Consider the following 13,163-nt stretch of genomic DNA (forward strand, 5'->3'; position numbering starts at 1 on the left):
GATAGGCATCCTCTGCCTGGAATCCACAGACCTGGTTTGCAGAAGGGGCCAGGGAACAGACCAGCGAAGAAACAGCAGTATAGCCACAGCTGGGTCAGAGGCCACTGCCATCTTTGCTATTGTTTGGGGGAAATTGAAGCACGTGTGGGAAGGTTTTGCTGTGCTATGACCAATGCAATTGTTGTTATGGAAGATATTATGTGCTGCGGGACAGCCTTTACTTCAATTGAGCACTGAAGCCATGCCATTTCCTGGGCCCTCCTTCCCTTCAGGACCACAAACAATCAAAGATGGATTCTAAGAAAATTTAAACATGCAACTAGTGATTTATTCTAGCTGGGATTTAATGGATTATTGCTAACAATTTCTTCAAAAATAGGATTACAAAGTAAACAATGCTTGAAAATGCATGGATGTGTACGAATCAAGCTTCACTCTTTTTCTTATATGGGAACTAGCACTAAAACACAATCATCCTAGATTATAAATCCCATTGTATAACCTGGGGCTGCATTAAGTGCAAAGCACTTCCAAGTCTCCTAGTACTGACAAATCCGCTGTCTGGGGGAGTGGAAGTGAGAGCTGAGAGGACATCTGTTGTAAACAAGCTTCTGCATCCTAATTCAGCATCTTGTTTATGTTGGCCCACATTTTTATCCATTGACTGATTAGGCTTGAGAACTCTTAGAACACGGGAAATACAAGACAGTCCATGAGATTCCTGGGCAATGTAATCCATGCCTCCTGCACCCTCCAATCTTACTAGTCCTCTCCAGACATCAATTTTCTGGTCAGTCACCAGTCAACAAAACATCTCCTAACATATATACATGGTCTTCTACCAGAGGTCTTGAAAAATTGTTCCCTCTTCCAGTTTTGTAATCTCCATCCAATTAACATCTTCCAAAGCCACCACTGCTTGAAACAAGGTTAAAACCATCATTGGTAAAAGATCCCTGGCTTGTACCGCAGGCCAAAACATGTCTTGCATTTATTATTTAATAAAACATATGAAATATTTACCACTGTCTTGGCACGCTGGTGACCCGAGATGCGGGGCTTCTGACCAGGTGACTGGAGAGAGACAATAAAGGCATACTACCCAAACAGAAAAAAGTTGCAAACTGATGTCCTTTTTTTCTTCTCCGGACAAACAAACAAAACCCCAAAACAACTCTTTCATTGCCTTTGCAGGCATTCTACCTTGTTTGGACCAAGGCACCCACCCAGGCCTCTTGGGAGAGGACCCTCAACCAGTAGAGGAAAAGAAAAAGGATCAGGGACAATCAACTGCAGCACATGCAGAAGGATACTGACTGCAGGTTGGACCAGCACCTAGAGATCCAGAGGCAAATGATGGAACACAGGAAGAGGGAGGCGATAATGGTGGCAGAGTACTTCAAGCACAACAGGGTGTTGTGGGAGCAGAACTGACAGCAGCAGAGGGAACTGAGCATCTCTGCCTGTTAGCCAGAAGGCAACAGACCCCCAGCACCTGAACGTATGGACTTTCCTCTATGTTACCACGTTCTGAAGCCAGCACAGTCACTAGAAAATTCTGGAGGAGATGTATGGACTAAGCCAACTGATGCATTAGTGGAATGGAAGTGTACCTGGGCAGATGTAACCTGTTCACTCTACCTGACATGCAACGGCTACACTGGGGTTTGCAATTCTATTACCAGTGACACTGCAACGACTGGAGATACTGTTGGTTTAATTTGCATGCTGCGCTCTTCATTTTTATTAACATTTATACTATGTCATGGCAGCTGAAATGCTTGTGTTTTTAGCTATTTCTTGGCACAATTAATCAGTGTGCGAGTGCTTGGGAAACAAAAAAGAGACAGGAAATATCCTTTCAATAAAGTCTCAAATAACTGATGGCGAATCACCTTGCTCCACATTTCCCCATGGAAAGCCAGGAGGTGGTCACACAGCGTAGCCATTGCTCTTCTAGACCCAGCCCAATTATCAGAAGGGCACTTTCTGGTTGTCTGTACCATGCTTGTAAACCAGCACTGTCTTCCACCAAGTCCTGGTAAAAGTTCTCCCCCTTATTTACACATACACTGTGCAGTGCACTGCACACCCCAATAACATGAATGGCACTGGACACACTGACATCCAAACAGATCTGCAGGCAGTGCCTTCTTGTCCAAACAGGTGAACACCCGATCTCCTGAGCACCCTAGCGTCATACACTCTGTAAGTGCATCCCCTTTTGGGGTTCATGAACCTCCCTCTATGGTTGTCCATAATGAGGGAGTAGCATCTTTTCTGGGTGACATATTCATGTGCACTTGTGGGGTGACCTGATGGGGACACAGACAATGGCCACGTGTCATTAATGGCCCCAGCACAGTTCAGGAACCCCATCTCCCAAAGCCAGCTATTATTCTGGGGACATTAGCAATTGTCATCACACCTGGGTAGGGCCCTACCAAATTCACAGCCATGAAAAACATGCCACGAACTGTGAAATCTGGTCTCCCCCCGTGAAATCTGGTCTTTTGTGTGCTTTTAGCCTATACTATACAGGTATTATGGGGGAGACCAGCGTTTCTCAAATCGGGGATCCTGACCCAAAATGGAGTTGCAGGGGGGTCACAAGGTTATTTTAGGAGGGTGACGGTATTGTCACCCTTACTTCTGTGCTGCTGCCTTCAGAGCTGGACAGACGAAGAGTGGTGGCTGTTGGCCAGATGCCCAGCTCTGAAGGCGGTGCCCCAGCAGCAACAGCACAGGAGTGGCAATACTATACCATGCCACCCTTATTTCTGTGCTGCTGTTGGCAGAGGCTCTGCTTTCAGAGCTGGGCTCCTAGCCAGCAGCCACTGTTCTCCAGCTGCCCAGCTCTGAAGGCAGCGCTGCCACCCACCGCAGCGCATAAGTAAGGGTAGCAGTACCGTAACCCGCCTCTACAATAACCTTGTGCAGTGGTGAATTTAGAGTTAGTGGGGCCCTGTGCACAGCTTCATTTTCGGGAGCCCCTCTTCAGGACCCAGCCAAGAAAAAGAACATTCTTTTTTTCTTCATCCTCCTCCTATATTATAAGTAAAAGGAAGTAAATGAAAATAAAATGAGGTACCTTGATTGGGGTGGGAGTTGGGGTGCAGGAGAATGTGCAGTGGTCAGTCTCTGGGAGGGAGTTTGGGTGCGGGCTCTGGGCTGGGGCAGGGGGTTGGGGTGTGAGAAGGGTCAGGTGGCCAGCGCTTACCTTGGGCGGCGCAGCTCCCAAAGCGACCGGCACACCCCTCTGGCAGCAGCTCCTAGGCAAGGAGGGGGGCAGGGGGTCTCTGTGCACCGCTGCCCGCAGGTGCCGCCCCCACAGCTCTCACTGGTTGCAGTTCCCAGCCAATGGGAGCTGCAGAGTCGGCGCTTGGGGTGGGGGCAATGCGCAGAGACACTCTCCCCCCATTCCCCCCGGGGCTGCAGGGACATGCCGGCTATTTCCGGGAGCGGCACGGCGCGGAGGGAGGGAGGCAGCACAGACAGGGAGCCGCCTTAGCCCTGCTGTGCTGCTGCTGGCATGTCTCTGCGCACCCCTTGGGGGGAGGGGGGCTGTGGGTCTCTGTGCACTGCCTGGGGCAGGGGCAGTACACGGAGCCGCTTCCCCCGCATCAGGAGCACACAGAGACATGCCAGCAGCCAGCCGCTTCCGGGAGCAGCGTGGGGTCCCCGGCCACGGAATGCAGGCAGTCGCCTGCCGGAGCTCTACTGCGCCGCCAGCCGGGATTCAGGGGCAGGTTGTCAGATTAGATTTGTCTTGCATTTTGGGGGGCCCCTGTCATTGGGGGCCCCGTGCCACCGCACTGTTTGTTTCATGGTAAATCTGCCCCTGACCTTGTGACCACCCCACAACTCCTTTTTGAATCTAGAGCCCTACAATTACAACACTGTGAAATTTCAGATTTAAACAGCTGAAATCATGAAATTTACAATTTTAAAAATCCTATGACCGTGAAATTGATCAAAACGGACCCTGAATTTGGTAGGGCCCTACACATGGGTAAACCACAACAATAGCTGCCTCCCAAACCTCAACCGCCACAGCACCTACAGCTGACTTGACAACACCGAACTGGTTAGTCACTTACTGCGAGCAGTCTGGGGTAGCAAGCTTCCAGATGGCAATAGCAGCCTACTTCTGGACTGACATAGCCTCCCTCATCAATGTGTCCTGGTGCTGGAGGGTCAGGGCAAGCCCCTCACATAAGACCATGAAGCTCTCCTTCCTCATGCAATAGTTCTGGAGCCAGTGCTGGTCATCCCAAGGTCTGCAGGACGATGCAATCACACTACTCTGTGCTCGTGGCCCTGCTCCAGACCAACCGGTCAGCAAAGAGGAGATTCCACAGCTATTACAACCTGAATCAGCTGTCTCCACTTCATCACATTTTCATGCAGCCCTCCTCATCAAGGCATGTCACCCTCAGAAGTGGTGACAAGATGCTGCCAAAATGTCATCCATTGTGTCTCAAACACTCTGCTTCTACTTGCAGAAATGGGCATTGCATTAACTATGCCAAAAGTCCTGAGCTGGATCCATGCCTGGGCACCATCTAGAATGGAGGTTGCAGGCAGAAATCAGAAGTGTGCCAAGCCAGAAGTTCAGTAGTTAACTGTGTTGATAAGCTAAGATCATTTCAGTACAGGGGCCCAGGAAGGACAGACAATACTGTGAAACAATTCGTAGAGCAGCATAGCTTACTGCAGTGCTCAGAATCATGGAACATGCCCCCTGAAACCCTAGCACCTAACCCAGGTTACTGCAGCAGCAGTGTGGATGCTGCTCCATGGGTATGACTTGAGTGTGGCTTTGCAGCACACATGCTCGGAGCTGGGCTTGGTTAGCTCAGGTTCCCAGGGGCGGCGAGTTATATGGGCCCATGGTGCCTGTGAGCCATGAAATTCAGGGCCCAGGGGCCCGGCTCCACCAACGTTCAGGGCCGGGTCTCTCCCCGAGCCCCACCTGCTGCCACTGCGTGCCTGCCCCAGAGTGTTCCTGCTTGTCCTGGGCAGTGGGCAGGGAGCCACCACCTGCGGAGGGAGGAGGCGCACACGTGATGGCAGCCCTCCCCCCGACCCGGCACCTACCACAGGGGAGGCGAAGGGGATTCCTGGACATGAAAGCAGCCCGGCCCCTAGGAGCATGTGCAGTGACTGTGCCGGGTGAGTATGCTGCCGGGGGGGAGAGGGCTGCGGGGGACTGTGGAGTCCTCCTCCTCTCTGGCCCCGGCCCCAGCCCCGGGGCAGCCTGCCTGTGCCCCAAACTCCTCATCACAGCCCCACCCCAGAGCCTGCATGCCCAGCCAGAGCCCTCACCCCCCACCGCACCCCAACCCTCTGCCTAGCCCTGAGCCCCCTCCTGCACCCTTTACCTCTCATCCACAGCCCCACCCCACAGCCCTCACTCCCCACCCCACATTGTGCAATATAGGGAAACTGTGAAACACTTACTGTTTCCAGTCCATTTTTACATTATTTTAAAAAATATATATCAGCTTACAAGGCAGGTGTGTGGGGGAGGGAGGAGAGAGAGAGAGGGGAGACTTGGACCTGTTCTGGGCACCACCAAAAATTATACAAACCTGTCACCCCTGCAGGTTCTCACACCCAGGTAAATTCTGCAGTTAAGATATATCATAAATAAACCAGACCCGCCATCCTTCTAGCTGATAGATGGAGTGTGATGAAGAATCTCAAAGTGCTAGATGTGTGAAGTAGAGGAAAATACAACATGATGGTGATCAGGAATACACCTCTACCCCGATAGAACCCTGTCCTCGGGAGCCAAAAAAATCTTACCACATTATAGGTGAAACCGCGTTATATTGTACTTGCTTTGATCCGCCGGAGTGCGCATCCCCGCCCCCACCAGAGCACTGCTTTACCGCGTTATATCCGAATTCATGTTATATCGGGTCACGTTATATCGAGGTAGAGGTATATTTGGGAAACAAGACAAAATGACTGAAAAAAAAGATAACTACCACAGAATCCCCTTCAGAGGCACAGTAGCTACACATGCCAAGAGAGCTCATAAAAAGTGCATTAGTGGATCCACTGTCCTTAGATCTATTATTAGTAGAGACTGCTACTCATACAAGGACTAAGTTTTCTCCTCAACTACTAGGACAAAACTAATCCATTAAAAAAAAGTCTAATTAGCAATTAACTTCTCTCTCTGCCAGTTAATGTGAGCTGACTAGTGCTGGACGTGTGACTAGATTTAACAGCATCAGTCTTTTACAGGTGATGTTTTGGCACACAGAAGTTTTTGTCTGAGCTGTCTCCATGCCTTGGTGATACATCCAATTCAATAATTTTTTCCTTCCTCACTGTAGATGATTTGCAAATGAGAACCAAAATATATTTAACAGGGACATTACTGCCCCCCAAATGTAGATTTTGTAAAATAAGGTTTTACAAAGCACAATATTAAAATAAATGCTATTAGGCTTTACAAAATTCCATTGAATACAGTTGGTTTGGATTTATTCTGCAGCATTTACAACCTAAAAAAGTGCAGCATTTCTAGGGCATAAGAACCAGAAAATGAAGATGGCCAGTCTGTTTACTTCTTTTTTGCCTACATTATTTTGCTTAGTTCAGGCATTAACAAAGAGCAAAACCGGCCAGAAGTGAAATGAAAAACATTTATAATCTCAGGAGTTATAAATGAGACAGGTGAGGATTTTTTTTTTTTTTATCCTGACAGTTCTTTTTAACTGATGTGACAAACTTCCTCCTCTATCTTGCTGGGTCCTGCGCTTATTGGCGGATTTTCTTGCCTCAGAGATTCACCATGTGGGTTGGGGAACAGCCCAGAGACCTTCCCCTCTGGAAGGACCCACAGCCCAGGTCAATTGGGAGGTTTGGGGGGAACCCGGGCCCGCCCTCTACTCCGGGTTCCAGCCCAGGGCCCTGTGGACTACAGCTGTCTATAGCGCCTCCTGTAACAGCTGCATGACAGCTACAACTCCCTGGGCTACTTCCCCATGGCCTCCTCCAAACCCCTTCCTTATTCTCACCACAGGACCTTCCTCCTTGTGTCTGATAACGCTTGTGCTCCTCAGTCCTCCAGCAGCACACCCTCTTGCTCCCAGCTCCTCACACCCGCACCACAAACTGAAGTGAGCTCCTTTTTAAAACCCAGGTGCCCTGATTAGCCTGCCTTAATTGATTCTAGCAGCTTCTTCTTAATTGGCTCCAGGAGTCCTCATTAGCCTGCCTTAACTGGTTCTAGCAGGTTCCTGATTACTCTAGTGCAGCCCCTTCTCTGGTCACTCAGGGAACAGAAAACTACTCATCCAATGACCAGTATATTTGCCCTCTACCAGACTCCTGTACCCCACTGGTCTGGGTCTGTCACACTGAATATAAGCACTGAGAACCAGTAAGATACCAGAACACTAGTTTCAATTCCTTGCATGCTGAATGGTCCAGAAAATAACTAAGTAGTACAGGGATTAGCAATAAAGTTTTTTTTTTAGCTCTAAACCACTAGTTTATGTCCAGCACAGGTCAATAAGGATCAAAAATAATCAAACAGTTTTTTAGTTGCTTATGTAAAATGAATCTGTGATCTCTGTTTACAGTACAATTCTTAGTCTTAGCAAAGGGTTGAATGAATTAGATAAATGTTTATCAGGATGGTCTAGACAGTATTTGGTCCTGTATGAGGGCAGGGGACTGGATTCAATGATCTCTCAAGGTCCCTTCCAGTCCTAGAATCTATGAATTCTTGGGCAACCATCAAGCTTTTTCCTCACTACTGTTGAAGTTTAGGGTGATGATTTTTATTTATTTATTTATTTATTTTTAAACAGCAATCTCATCTCTCCAAAGCAAAAAGATTTCTTCTCCTTAGAGGAATGCCTGAGAAAACAGATAAATCTTGCTTTGCAGAGTACCTTGAAGGCTGCACTGGAGCTCCACTGGACTCAGGGTGGACGTGGAACATGCAGATTTTAGAGTCAAGGACACTCTGAGGAGCATACCCTGCATTAAGCACCTAGATGTACAATTCTTTAGTCTGTTAACTTGATTACCCTGCTAATCTCATCTACCATACGAACAGAAAAATTCCCCAGCCATCCTCAAAAATATAACTAAATGTATTATCTTAAACAATAAAAGGAGATGCAAGTATATTAATGTGCTTTAGCGGCAGACATCTAGTATTCTTAAACAACTGCTTTATGTCAGGAATATAATCTCAAATCTACAGATTCTTTACTCGAGGGGGTAAATAATTCAGCTGAAAGCACATTTTTGCTTGTTACCCAAGACCACACCTTTTTTGCACAGAACATTTTATGAAGCTCCCTCCAGACAAAAGTTTTTAATTAGAAGTGTGTCAGAAAATCGTGCCTCAAGCGGTCTAAAATTTTCAAGCATTACTCTTTGGATCTCAAGGTACAAACTGTTTCTTGAAATTTAGAAAAAGAACATTAAAAGCAGTACCTGTATCTGGATTAGTAATGACAGACAGAAACACAGCCTGAAACTATTAGTTTCATCTGGGCAGGAAGGAATCTCAGTGTAGAAATTTCTAGCTGGAGCTGTTTTCAACAAGACAATTAAACATTGTCCCACTATAAAGTGTAAGCTGTCTGTGCTGATCACTGCAACATAGTATTCAGGAGGGGAAAAGTTGTATCAGTGCTGCAAATATTTGAATAAAATATGGATTTTTAAAAAAACATGTGGAGTATAAAACACTCTAGTGCTAGACGTGTGAAGTAGAGGAAAATACAATAGGATAGTGATGAGGAATATTTGGGAAACAAAACAAAATGACTGAAAAAAAGATAACTACCACAGAATCCCCTTTAGAGGCACAGTAGCTACACATGCCAAGAGAGCTTATAAAAGGTGCATTAGTCGATCCACTCTCCTTAAATCTATTATTAGTAGAGACTGCTACTCATACAAGGACTAAAAACTCTAGTACCAAAGACTACGTGAAAGTAGTTGGAGTGTCCTGATTTTAATTCATGAAACTTAATTTTCAAGCTGTAAATCTCAAATCTCTGAAAACAGCATGTCTTTACAAATTAAACAACTTTATTACGATATGGAAATATTTCCCCACTAATTTAAGTCTGTTTTTAAAATTTAGCTCTCATAACCTAGGCAGCTGCCCTCGTTTTTTAAAGTGGCAACTGATAAAGTAGGACAGGACAGGGATACAAAATAGAAATGCTGATTTGGTTAGGTCAGTAGCAAAGCACTTTTACTGTACATCTGATATCTCCCTTCCATCTCAAGATATATGCATAACAGGGTATTTCCAGCAAATATTTTTCCTGTTTTATTTCTGAACATGAAAGTAAAAAATGCTACTGTGAAAGAATCTATCGTTTAAGTTTACAGAAATTACGAACTACTTCTCTTCAGACCTTGCACTTAAAATATCAAAGCAAGGAAGTTAATGGCAAGGAACTATAAAAATTCAGAGCACTAACAAATCTGATCTAAACATTTCTGCAAACATTGAAAGAAATACATTTACTAACATTGCAATGATCACAGCTCATAAAACTTATAAACATGACTTCTTATTCAGAATGTTTTGTTTGGAGTTTGTGACCATTTAACTGTAAGGTTGCATTCATATTCAGGTGTCTAAACAGGTTGGATAATTAGTTTACCCTGGAGACTATTCTCCCATTAACAAGCTAAGCATTTATAGGCATAAAACTCTTGTCAGCATTATATGCAGTTAAAACCCACACACGTTGATGGGACAACAGACCCCCTTTGTCTACAAAGGTCTCTATCTGCCACAGAAATATAACTCCGTTCAGAGGTGCTACAAAGGCCTAGATTTTCTACACACAAATCCAGCGCAACTCCATGTAAATAAGCCATGTGATGCAAATGTAACTAAAAATGTTAACAATACCATGCTAAATGCCTGCAACAGAATAATAAGGCCAATGAGTTGTTTTTATGATTAAACAAAAACTACAGTTAAAGTGAAAAATAAATAAATAAATACAGGTAAAGTGATGCAACTGTATATTTGGGTATTTAGGCGCTAAATGATTATATAGAGGGAGAGCAATGAAAGCATCCCTCTGTATATAGTTCGTTAAGTATACAAAGTAAAAAAGTTTTTAGGTATTATAATCTTTGATATTATTACTTTAAACACTAGTAGGCAAACATTTCAAGTAGAACTGTGATTAAGACAATGTCCCTTGAAATGTGTTTTCTTTTAATTTAATTCGGTGTCTTCTTGATAACACTGACATTTCTGCAGACTCACCATTTTGTTGCAATTCCTACACATTGTATTTGCCAAGACTAAAGACAAGCAGTTATTTCTGATTTAAAAAAAAAAAACCCACAGGATTAAGGGCTGTGAAATGCAGCCAGACATCTGATTCCTATATAGTCTGCACCTGTGACATGGTCATGATTCAATGGTTGAAATTAAGCAGCAGCATGACAGGGACACACAGTGTTGAAGCAATACATACTTTTCTACACTTCCCTGCTTTACCATCATGTGAAAAATGCCAGTTACTGGACACCTGAGAAGGCTGAAGTTACTTGTGAACTTGGGATGCAAAAAAAACTCACCAAGCTTCCTCAACCAAAACCACGCTGAGATGCAAGAGACTGACTCGGTGTAACAAACTCTTGACAATCAATGTAATCACAAATTGCATTTGAAAAAATGAACACACACATTAAGATTTCAAAGCCAAGCTAGGAAATGAAGAATTGAGGTTGCCAATGCAACCTTAATTTGAGCCTCTTTTGCATGTGCATTACGATACAGTCTTTAGTTAAATGATCACTAGCATGTTTGCCACAGGACCCTTGCCTCATTCATTTCACAGGATGGACAGTGCTCAATGAATGGGTTGCTATCTAATATTTATTTTTATCTTTATCATTCAATGTGCGCCCTCTTGTCATATTTACAGCACTCTCTTCAGACACTGCTCTAAAGACTGAACTGCTGATTTCCTCATGGGCTTATTTATGGTGTTCATCACCATAGGATCTGAGTGTTTCACAAACACTAATGAATTTAGCTTCACAATTCCCCCATGAGGTATTGTGGTATTAATATCCCCATTTTAAGGATGGGTAACTGAGGCAGAGAGAGACTAAGATCAAACATGAGCTTTAATTTTGGGTGACTGACGTGAGTGTCCAGTAGCTGGAATGCATCTACCAATCAGACTTACGCCCTGATTCTTCACAATATTTTGCAGTTGGCACTTTTTAGGTTCAGAGCACAGGTCCCATTGACTTCAGTTACCCTTATGAGTGTTCAGCACTTCTGTAAACTGGCCCCAGCATCTGAAGGTGGGCACCCAGAAAGAGAGAAACACACAATTAGTAGGTCCCTGTAAAAAAAAAAGTTTGGTTTCAGTGACTTTCCTAGAATCATACACAACCCTAATTTATTCCCTGAGCACTATCCATCCTGTGTACTGAATAAGGCAGAGTGTCAGAGTGTCTTGTGGGGGGGAAGGGGCGGAGCATATATCATACTGCATATGCACAAGGGGGTGGACCTTAATTAATCCCCTTGTGCATATGCATAAGGGGATGCAGTCTTAATTCTAGCACTTCCTAGTTTGAGTTCTTGATTTTGCAACAGTAAAGTTCTTTGAACATATTGATCCCCACGTCAGTCATCAGCACAGTTGAAACCTTTAGATCTATACCACAGATCTCTGCCTCTTGTGCCAACAGAGCAACTGATGGCAGTAGGTTCCCATCTTATATGTGGGATGGGGGCCATCCTCTAAAGCGAGATCACATTTTGCCAGGGAGTTTCACAGCTATTTCCTGACAGCTAGGGACTGTTGAGAATGTAAAAGGAAAAATACCCTACTAAATCAAAAAATGGAGCATATTGCAGAGGAAAGATTAAGGATTATCAAGTATACATTTGTTAAAATCTTTTACTATTTGGCAAGTTTTATTCAATTAAACTAGTTGTGAACAGTCAGATAAGCATATGGGCCCAGCCTTCCTCTGTTCAAGGAGAGGTTACCGCAATACAGTTCTTCAGAAGGAGCTGATGTAAATCAAAGTGCTCTGTTGGCAAACACAAGCACTTTCTTCTATGAAGAAGTGCAATGAGTGCCACAGGATATCAAACTAATTTAGTTTTCTACATAAGAATTTCTCCTCATTTGGCGAAGGTAGGAATCTACGATAGACGTTTTCTTGGAGTGCTTCATGAGGCAAATTTTCTCTTTTTTTCTGCAGTCCCATTTCTGTAGGCCTCACTACACTTAAAATGCCTTTGAAGAATTAACTGTAGCTACTGCCAGGTAGTGACAGAAGGAAAGTGCTATTCAAGCGAGGTCCAGAGCAAAAATACCCATATTCTTGGCATGCCTATGGATTAAGATCCTTAGCAGACAATATTTATTGAAAGTTTTATTGCTGTGCTCCTGGACTTGAAAGATAATATTTAGGTATGTATCATTTACAACCTACATAATTTATACAATGCACTTAGGAGTAAACTTAGCAGAAGGCCAAATCCCAGTCAAACTCAGAGTTGTCCTATTTTACTAAACTGACTATGAGAATTGTTCAGAAGAAGAGATTAGAGAACAGAGACTATAAAAGTAAAAGTTAATTTTCCATATGATCCCGATAACCAAGGCAAAAGAAACGACCTTGAAGGAGTGATATAGGTCTTTCTGCACTAAGGAATCCACTGCTACATGTGCTTTTTGCATGTATCCTATATTCAGAGTGTGTTTTCTAGAACCACACATATCAGGAGATTTTAAGAATGATTTTTGGGGGGGGGAGGGGCGGGGAAATCAGAGAATTCTCTTGTTTTGCAATTACTCCATGCGTTATTTGTCAAAACTGTTTCAATGCAACTCTCATGACTGCATGCTTTGGCTGTTTTTACTACTATTAATGCCACAAATGCTCATTATCAGATCTTATTCTTAATTTTCTGATGTTTTATTATCTGCTGGGATATTCTATTTTCTGATCAATAGGTAGACATCCATTTTAGCATCTAGGCGAACTGGCAAGAGTGCTTTACAACAACATTTATCTGATTACACTTTTTGGACTTAAGTACCATCTCCACACCAATTACACACAAATCTCTACCTGTCCACTCCTGACCTGTATCCTTCCAATCCCAC

At 44.2% G+C, this 13,163-nt stretch overlaps 1 protein-coding gene across 15 annotated transcripts in view; it reads right to left on the minus strand.

The window, feature by feature from the left end:
- The window catches only part of DISP1 (dispatched RND transporter family member 1), a 198,634-nt gene that overhangs the window by 104,542 nt on the left and 80,929 nt on the right, over positions 1-13,163 (minus strand). The window contains exon 1 of one of the 15 annotated variants that reach the window (XM_065589393.1): positions 7,038-7,164. The exons of 10 other annotated variants lie outside the window; for them this stretch is intronic. The gene's annotated coding sequence lies outside the window, so the exon portion shown is untranslated. Of the gene's footprint in view, positions 1-7,037; positions 7,165-13,163 lie in introns of those variants that run through there. 4 more of the 15 variants (XM_065589384.1, XM_065589382.1, XM_065589386.1 and 1 more) reach the window with 4 other exon arrangements.

Source organism: Chrysemys picta, chromosome 3, assembly GCF_011386835.1.
Source record: "Chrysemys picta bellii isolate R12L10 chromosome 3, ASM1138683v2, whole genome shotgun sequence".
Classification (NCBI taxonomy): Eukaryota; Metazoa; Chordata; order Testudines; family Emydidae; genus Chrysemys; species Chrysemys picta.